Source organism: Thermobia domestica, chromosome 1, assembly GCF_964235325.1.
Source record: "Thermobia domestica chromosome 1, izTheDome1.hap1.1, whole genome shotgun sequence".
NCBI lineage: Eukaryota > Metazoa > Arthropoda > Insecta > Zygentoma > Lepismatidae > Thermobia > Thermobia domestica.
Genome location: NC_137454.1, coordinates 196,678,465 through 196,688,856, shown reverse-complemented (window position 1 = coordinate 196,688,856; position 10,392 = coordinate 196,678,465).

Sequence of the window (10,392 nt, the reverse complement as noted above, 5' to 3'; positions counted from 1 at the left end):
CTGATGGTGGCCATCTTGAAATCCGCCATTTTGAATTAAGGTTAAGTTTTTAAAATAGGAATAGGGTTTTGTGATACATGATTTAAGGCGCAAATTTAATCAGAAGAACAATGGTGACGTTAATTTTGATTTATGCGCAATTGGTAAAAAGTTACAGGGAAATTAAATATTGTTGCAGCATATGTATTAGTCCTTTACCCCACCTTGTAAATTTTGTGTTAATGATAATAATTAAATAAAAAGCAGGTGGATAAATATTAGGTCTATGGTAAAAGTTGCCTTGATGGCGGCCATGTTCAAATCCGCCATTTTGAACCAGACAAAAGTTTTAAACAAAACGCATAACAGTGACACCTTATTAATAGCAAATTTTACATAAATCCAACGGTATAACCATTTTTGCTTTATCATTAACCAGCACAAAATTAAATGGGAATAGAGTAATGCAATAGATGACTTCGGGCTAGAAGTTAATCAGAAATACAATGTTGGCGTTAACATGTTAGTTGTTTGATGTTGTACTTGCACTCATTTCGTTGTTTGATTCAAAATAGCGGATTTGAACATGGCCGCCATCAAGGTAACTCTTACCATAGACCTAATATTTATCCACCTGCTTTTTATTTAATTATTATCATTAACACAAAATTCCAGCTAGTGTTTTTGAAGCCTGAAAAAAATGGAAAATTTTGGTTTCCTTTCGGAAAACTAAAAATACTGTTTTTAGATTATTATTATTATTATTATTATTATTATTATTATTATTATTATTAATAATAATAATAATAATAATAATAATAATAATAATAATTTCATAAATTATATCACAAGTAGTTTTTATTATGTTTAACCAAGAATTATTGCCCCGGACCAAACATTATATCTTTGTGCATAAATATTTCAATACGCAAAACCTATCTATAAATGTAACCAAGGAAGTTCTATCGCTTTCTCACCCATCACCTCCGAACATTTGTATCTCACCTAACACGTACCTGGAAGATCAAGAATAGATCGACAACCTTCTGCAAACGTTCTGGAAGGCCGTGAAGCCTTCCATCGCGGTAGAGATTGGTGGGCAGTGAAGCGAAGAAGGTATCAAGTGCATTTTACACCTCTACTAGGGATTTGACCTGGCATCCTTTAAGGTGATTGTCCAAGGAAGGGAACAGATGATATCGGACGGAGCAATGTCCAGGGAGTATGGCGGATGCAATAGTGTTTCCTATCCAAGGCGTAAAATGATGTCCCGTGTAATCCTAGCCACGTGAGGCTTAGCGTTGTCCTGTAACAGAAGGACCCCTTTGGGATTCAGAGGTGCTGGCTCCAGAGTTTTGAGTTTTTCTTGAACACGGCTCAACTGCTGACAGTACACAGTTGCATTGATGCTATGAGCAGCTGGTAGCAGTTCCCGATGCACGATGGCGCGAGCAGTTCATCAACACACAGGAGAACTTTCTTCTGGTGCAGTGCTCGTTTCGGCTGTCTTGGAACCGTTCGTGGGATGCTAACCAATTGTGACAGCGCCGTGGAACTTCGTACAGGTCCGACTTCTCATCACATGCCAGCACCCTGTCCAGAAATGGAACCTTCCCCAGACGAGACAGCGAAGAAACACAGGTGTCTGCTTGCATTGCCTTGCCTTTTGACCTGGAGTCAAGTTATGTGGGACCCATCGACCCAACTTCTAGTGTTTCCTCAGTTAATGAACGTGTTGCCGAATGGTTTCGCCACTCACACTGAATTGTCCCCATATCGTAAGCGTTAGTAGACCACAAATGGGCAATTAGCGACATCTCGCCAAACATTAGCAGAGCCGCAGCGACAATCCCCGGTGGCCCCTCTTCCGTTTTGAAAATTATACCACCAGCGGCAGAGACGCGACAAAACGCCAATGAACCACAAAATGACTCCCCCGAAATATCTTAAATCGGCTATATGTGTGATTTCTGTCCATTAAGGTGAGTCAAAGAACACTAAAAAAAAGTATCAAAAAATTACCCCGAAGGGGACTCTAACCACCAACCTTATGATTACTAGGCGAGTGTTCTTCCTACTTCGCTACGAAGGCGATGAAGGAAACATCACTTGTAAAGGGATAAATCGTTAAGCTCTTTCTAATTTGGTCAATCAGAGTCCTCCTTTAACCGTGTATATTCGACGATAACTGTTTGGGATTAGATAAAATGTGTTCGCCATGTAATTTTGTAGCAAAATGACGCGTGTCTATGTACTTTATTTCATAGTTCTCGCATACTCACTTTCTAATGATCGACGAAGTTGTCATCTAAATTCATACAACTATCGCACTTATCTCAAGATTTTTCACTTCATGATGTTGAGGCAGAGGTTATTCTTGACCCTTGGAGCTCACTTTAGGAACAATTCGCCAGGAAAAAAAATATATATATAACAATAGCCGCATGACTGGCGATAATTCGTGTTGGTCCCTTCGCGATTCTCCACGAAGAATCTAACGAGCGCGGACCAAAACGAAGTTCTCGCTGCTACGCGGTGGTAATTTCAACATCCCGACTAGAGATATATGTTTCGACTCGACGAAACCCTGCCACCTGTGGGACACTAGCGGCAATTCTGGGACGCGTCGCTATAGCGACGATCGACATTTACTGCAAGTGGGCCACTAGGTGTTGGCGACGTTTACGGCATGAGGGTAGTGCAGTTCCCCACATGTCTGGCAACTGTTCGGCTCAATTCCTGTCTGAAGATCTACATTTTGTACATGTCTTGGTCTTCCGGCACGTAGTGTGTCTTCGAGCGTCTCGCCACCGTCCTTAATCTTGTTAACCACCGCTGCAGTTCGCTCAGTCACGACACCCACACCAAACACCAGGCATATCTTCCGCCACATTGCTGCGGCGTTTGACCGCAGCTTGAACTCGTACAGCATACACGCCCTACGACGCTCTGTGGTGGTTCCATGTTTACTCTGTCCTTACGCAAGTTCACGGTGTAACTGAACTGTCACAACCAGGTAGTATGTTGGATATATAAACACCAAGAACTGACTTTCGTCTTATCTCCATTCACATTCAACTCACGGTGTGTGGGCCAATTATTGCAGACCTCCACTAAAACCGACAGAACTTTCTTGGTTTACTTTTATACATAAGATTGATTTTCTTTGAAATTGCACTAAATTTATTTAAGATTTTCTGACAAAAATGTTTTTGACTAAAAAGACATAACTATTTTATTAACAGCTATATCTCACTTCCTGTTTTACACGAAATAGCATTTTAAAAAGCGAATGAAATCCAAACTGAAAACTGAATAAAAAACGTTGGTTTTCACCAAATATTCCATCTGATGAAATAAAATTTTCTTCAAACAGTAATCACATCATATAATGTTCTTACAATTTAGTTTAGTACCATTGTTTTATGGTAGAATTTATAGTACCTTGTCAAAACGTTTGTCTTCAAACTGTCAAATACAAATCGCAGTAAGTTGTGTAATCTGCTGTCAGAATAAGTATACCATACTATTTTCGGATCGCTATAAGAAAGAAATACCATACTATTTTGTGATCGGTATGCTAAAATATTATTTTTCCATACTATTTTACCGTAAATTATTAATTATATGTAAACTTTGTTATTTTTAAATGACTGAAGCGAGGTAATCTGACGATGATGTTTTAGCATCTGGTCATTATGGGGGCCAGGAAATCATTTGAGGGGCCTGGCCCCGATGGCCCCCCTGTGGCTACACCCCTGTATACACATGTACACCACGAAATTTAAACATGGATAACAGTCGATAGTTGTCAATATGCTGTATAAGTTTAATTGTCTACTTCCGTCTATTACAGGAAATATGACCTTGGAATCATGCGATTGAAGGTGGCTGGCTGGGGTGGCGAGACGAGCAGGAGATAAGCACGTAAGGCAATTGTGTTTATTTGACAGTGGAAGCACACGGGGTGAGATGGAAACGACAGAGCCTCAAAATTTATCCCATTTGGAGTTCGAACACTCGATCCTCCATGCACATATTCGATATTTTGAGTGTATTTTTAATATATTCCATAGAAATGGTATTTTCAGAAATGGAAAGCGAGTGCAAAAGATGGAACCCGTCAAATGTTCGAAAGCAGGAAACAAATTATCCAAGAGAGGTTCGGAAGTATAGAAGGCCTCAGTGTGAATATACCCAAGAAAGGTTATGGAACTACCAAATGATGGTAATTAAGCCCACAGGTTCTTTGCAGCATCTCAAAGAGCTTCAGAGATAACAGAGGTGGATCAGCAGTTAACCTAGAGTTTCGGAACTATCCTGACAACAATTTCTTGTGGACATGACATACATATTGCAAAATTCAACAGGTACTGCATCGAAACTGCTGTGTTATTTGTGCGATTATACCCACGCTACTACATGCCACCCACCGTGCACAAAGTTCTTATTCACGGGTCAGTAATTGTGCGGGCAGGTCTTTTACCAATTGGGGAGATTTCAGAGGAGGCCCTTAAATCTATACACAAGGATGTGCGGAAATACAGAGAACATAACACTCGAGAAACATCAAGAGTAGCCAGTAATTCGGATCTTTCAAAAGCTGACCTTTACTTCGGATCCAGTAATTTCCGCCTTGGAAGGACTCGCAAAGAAGAAAACCCAGAAACTGCCTCAGGATGTGACTGCGATACTCAAAATAAAAACACAAGATGACGAATTTGCAACTACTGCGTCTCAAGATGAATTAGGGTTGTAACCAGGACGTTTATTGCGAGTGCTTATTAGCATAATCAACTACTTCTATTTTTGCTCCGCTATATTGGATTCTCTATTTTTAATTTCACACATATGAAATTCGTACGTGCCTCATACCGATTTAAGCTCCGTAACCTTCATTTAATAATTCTTCCGCCATATTCAATGCGCCACCTTGAAATTTACAATTTTATTATCATTTATCATTATTTGTAATTTGTGACCGTGCAAACCCCTCTGTAATCAATTTGAGATCCATAATATGAATTTATCATTTTTGATCCGCCATATGGGATCCGGCATTTTGAATTTTTCATTTTTGATATCAAATTCGTAATCACCAACCTTGAATGTGCGTGGGCGCCCCCTGGCTGTAACTATATTTTCCGACTTCCCCTACTTGATAACTATCTAACTACTAACGATGCAGCTACAACAGTACGGTAAGATGATCATATGTAATTCAGAAATATACAAGAGTTTTCTTATATATGCTGCAAAACATTGAATATGTTGCTTATAAAATCACAAAAATCAGGTTGCATTTGTGGTATGTCAAAATAGTAGACACTCACTTTGTACTCGTTAGATATTAGCAAATTGATATGCATTACACCAAATAATTTGTTTATTAAAATACTAAAAGAAAAATACATTTTTGCCTCTGGGTTTTATACTAGAACTACTGTAAGTAGCAAATGCCACAACGAAATATTTTCATACAGTCTTATTTTTATCTTAGTAATTTGAACATTTGAACAGCTTTACCTAACGTGAAAAGCTTTAAAGCAGTTCTTTTCTTCTGTCCTGCTCTCCCTCACTTCATCTACAACGTAGACGTTATAGACAAAGGTGAGAAGCTTCTGATTATATTAACGCGCAACGGAAATGGATTTTTAGGGTTAAAGTCGTCCAACGCACAATCCGAAGAAAACCGCGCTAGGCGACTTTGAATGGCCCAATTCGCCAGCTTAGAGCATAGCTCCAAGCAACAGTAACACATCCAAGTTCTGAATGCGGAGAGCCCTTACCCCTAAAGAATTGAACACTGAAATCACAATTAAACATAACATGAAATTAAAGTTATAAAATCAAAATTAGGATTCAATATATTATTGTATTGATAGAACCTGTAATAAAATTTATTACAAAATGTAAATTTACAAGACAAGTATATACATAATATCACATTATCTGTGCATATTACTATATTTTCGCTCCCTGACTACCTTCGATTCGTTCATATCCAACAACATATAATCGCAAGACCATCAAGATAATGTAAGTTCTTCGTATCTCGGTAGTTAGCTAGTATTCTTAGTTAAATACAGATCGTTAGATTGGTTAGTTTTAGTAATGTTTTGCCCACAATAATCAAGAAATGGCATTAATTAATATACAGCTGTAGTTTACAATATCGCTGGTACTTTTATTTGCTCTCTTAAACTTTTTCCAATTACTTTCCAAAATTTCATATTTCATTTGGTAATTCTTTACAACGCTGGTGTGGCCATTCTAGCATATGTGGAGATCCCATATCGTTGTAGTATGTGTATTATCAGTACCTTATTATGAAAAAGTGGTGACATGACATGTTGGTAATCAACAATGTACCAAGTTACCCCTCCCACAAAATAAAGAACCAAGAATACAAATAGCACAACGATATGGAATCTCCATACATACATCAGAATAAACATACAACAACAACAACAACAACTACTACTACTACTACTACTGTTACTGCTACTACTACTACTACTACTACTAATGCTACTGCTACTACTGTTCCTCCTCCTCCTACTACTACTACTTATGTCGAGAACAGAACCCAACCAACCCCTGTGGGGCTTCTAACCCGTTCCTACTACTGCTACTACTACTAATACTGCTTCTACTACTACTACTACTACTACTACTACTACTACTACTACTACTACTGCTGCTGCTGCTACTACTACTACTACTTTTGTCGAGAACAGAACCCAACCAACCCCTGCGGGGCTTCTAACCCGTTCCTATTACTACTACTGCTACTAATACTGCTACTACTACTACTACTGCTGCTGCTGCTGCTGCTGCTACTACTAGTACTACTACTACTGCTACTTCGGTTGAGAACAAAACCCAATCAACCACTGCGGGGCTTCTAACCCGTTCCTACTACTACTTATACTAAAGCAACCTTACCCTACACTCAGAATTGCAATGCTTAACTTACCTCACATTGTATGTGGGTATAGTCTACCGATCTCTACAATGCTATAGCACTCACTGATTTCGCACCCGTCACAAACTGGAATACGCATAACAATCAAGCGTGCAATTTTCGATCTCAATTTACCACGCCTACTCGTCGCACTAAATAGTTCTTGAATGTTCTTTCCTACTTAACACACATCGAGTTAATACACTGATAAGCTCGGTCAGTGGCCACATATACATACGACAAGGCCACTCCAAGCACTGAATACAATTACACTTTAAAAATCATTTTAATGACATTAAAAATCATACTTCACAACACGCACTACCATTTAATATTTAAAAATTCAACGGAAAGTAATCAATGCATTATAATTTTCTGCATGAAGTACTTACTACAGTTTAAGTGTTCCGCCGCACTCCAGAAATACAACTTCCGCTACATACGCGCGCAAACACTCACTACAATGTAAAGAATCAACATGGCTTCCAGCCGTCAAATTTTATTACGCAACATCTTTTGTAATTTTTAAAATTAAAATTAAATATACTTATAGATAATCTGCAATCTTCGTTATCACCCATATTAAATTGAAAACATATCTACATAAGAATAAAGCAGAAAGTGCACTTCTACCTGCTTGGGCAGTACCACACCAGCGTTGTAATATATTAATTTTCATTTTATTTCACTACTCTTCTTTATTAGCATATAACATTTATTAAACTTCGCAATATATTATATGTAAATTAACATACCTCAATCTTAATAGCAAACAATTAAAAGAAGACGGCTCCAGCACAAAATTCCCACGAATAAACTGGTAACAGCTGAAATATGTGTATTTCCTAATAGATTTCCGGCATCACTACCATCAAAGACCTTATCATCGTGAAAGCTTGTTGGATCGAAAATTTGATAATACATGTAAAGCCATCTTCTGATTTTGCTACAGATAACGGTTCAATGTTTACTTAATATTTTTACCAAGCTCCGATAAAATTAAATTTCGTAGGAAATCATCGAAGTTTGTTAACGAAAACCCGGGACGGGTTCACTTATCAAACTCTATGATTTCAGGGGCCATGTTTCACATTACAATCACAAGTACAAAATCATTTCAATTCAAAATTTAAATTTTCCGAATGTTCAATTACATTTCTTGATAATTAAAATAATTAACATTTTATTATTATGCTGAAGTATATCAGTTTCTTGTCTTGTCTTCTTCACCATTTAAAGGTGTTTCATTACTTTTGCATCCTCCAATTGTTGTGCAACAAATGTTGATAATAGAAGATTTTTTAATATATATATTTATATTTTATTGTTGTTATTTAATTTTTCCTTGGAAGTAATATATTAGACTTATTTTCCTTGTGTCTTCTGTTGGTTATTACGCGTTCACTGTAAGGTTGTTGTTGATTTTTTTTTATTTTTGTTATTTTTATTTTTATTTATAGGTTAGTTTGAAATGAAAATATGTTAAAAAGAAGGTAGTAAGATTTTTTAAAAAATATCAAGTCCTGACTTCACTATATAAGGTAAGTGCACCAATAGCTGACACTTTAAGGATGTATTTCTAAATCTAATGCTTTGGTTTGTAAATAAAACAACATAGAAAGATTATGCCTTTAGTAACTGAAAGGTTTAAGTTTAAGGAAAGGTTTTCAATTGATATAAGACCTTCAGATAAACATATATGAGTTACCGAAATTTATATGGAACATAACCCGCTTGTACCAGTTGCTGACACGCAGAAAATACCAATGATCCAATGCCTGACATAGTAATGTACCAAAAGCTGACAGTTTTACTTTAAAGAATGTATGTATAATGAAATCATTTATTAGTAAGAATAACATCATGTATTCTTTTAAAATATAAGTTAAACAGAAGTAACAGATTTATAATAGGTAGAATCTGCTCTTTGTTTAGTATTTATTCAAATACAGTGGAACCTGGATAATTCGAACCTCAAGGGACCAGTAGAAAAATTCGAATGAGAAAAGTTTTTGTAAATGGTTGAAATAAACAATCAAACTTCAGGTTTTAACATAAAGACCATTATTGGAGCTAATAATAAGTGTTTTAAGTACCATACACTCATTGTAAAACTAGAAAAAACATAGGTTAATACAATATGAAGTAAAATACTCTACTGTAATACGTACGTACATACACTAGCACTGTATTATGCATGAACATTGAAAAAATCATAAAAACAGAAAAGAATATTACTGTATTAATAGACAAATAACTGTCATGAGACTCGAAAAAATCATTTTTCAAAAAATGCTGAGATCTTTGCTTGTTTCCTAGAATTTAGTCTCTCGGTCATTACAAACGATTCTAACAAATTCAAGGAACGGAATAGTTCATCACTTACTTCATTTTTGCTTTCCAAAAACCGTCTGAGTTGCGTGATGTGCTTCGCTGCCTCGGCCGCACTCAGAGCCTGCGAAAAACGGAAAGCCTGCTACAGTACGTATCTTCATCCGTTTCTTGGAAAATCCGATCCGATGACTTGACCTCCTTTTAGATTTACACGGCAAAAACTTCGAATTATCCAGATTATAATTCGAATTAACCATGATTTTTTTTAGTATTGTTTGTATATAAAATTCTAGGGACCAAGAGAAAAATTCGAAATAAAGAAATTTTCTAATTACAGAAGTTCGAATTATCTAGGTTCCACTGTATATCCATTTAAAATTTCAAGACATTTCTTACCTTTTGCTAACGCGATAATTCTCAATTTCTTCTATCAGATATGCTCCCACCTTGGATTCAAATCATATTTAGGTGAATTGATTTTTTTTTCAATATGTCTTCATATGCATACAATAGCTTGTCTTCAACTTTCGGCCAACACCAGCCATATCTAGTCTTTAGCGTAACTTTAACGAAAGCTTCGTTTTGCTTAGTCTTCAAAATCCTTTCTGGAAAATATTCACTTTTATATTATATTATATTTCTTCCACTCTGCCGGTGCTGCGACTGAAGCTCTTTTCTCTCTCCTACTCTTTAAGGTAGGCGTGATTGTATGGTGCGGCTAAAATAAAGTTATTTTAAATGATGAGGGAATTAATAGTATCAGTACTTTCCTTTGCTCCCTGTTCATGGTTAGGAACGTCAGTTTCTGTAGTTTTCGAAGTCCTTGGAATTGAAAACATAGTTTCACTTCTATTTTTATGAGTAGAAATTTTAGTTACTTCTGCAACTTGTTCTTGAGTAGAAACGTCAGTTCCTGTAATTTCCGAAGTGCTTGAAATTGATATATTAGTAGTGTCATTCGTATTTTGTTGAGCAGATATTTCATCCGTAACTTGTTTGTTGTCTACTCTGGGTGGAGGATCATGTCTGCTACACTTCTCTGCATCCATAGGAGGAAAAGATTTTTATCTTCTATGTTGCGTAAAAGCGTGCCATCACAATCGGAGATTTTT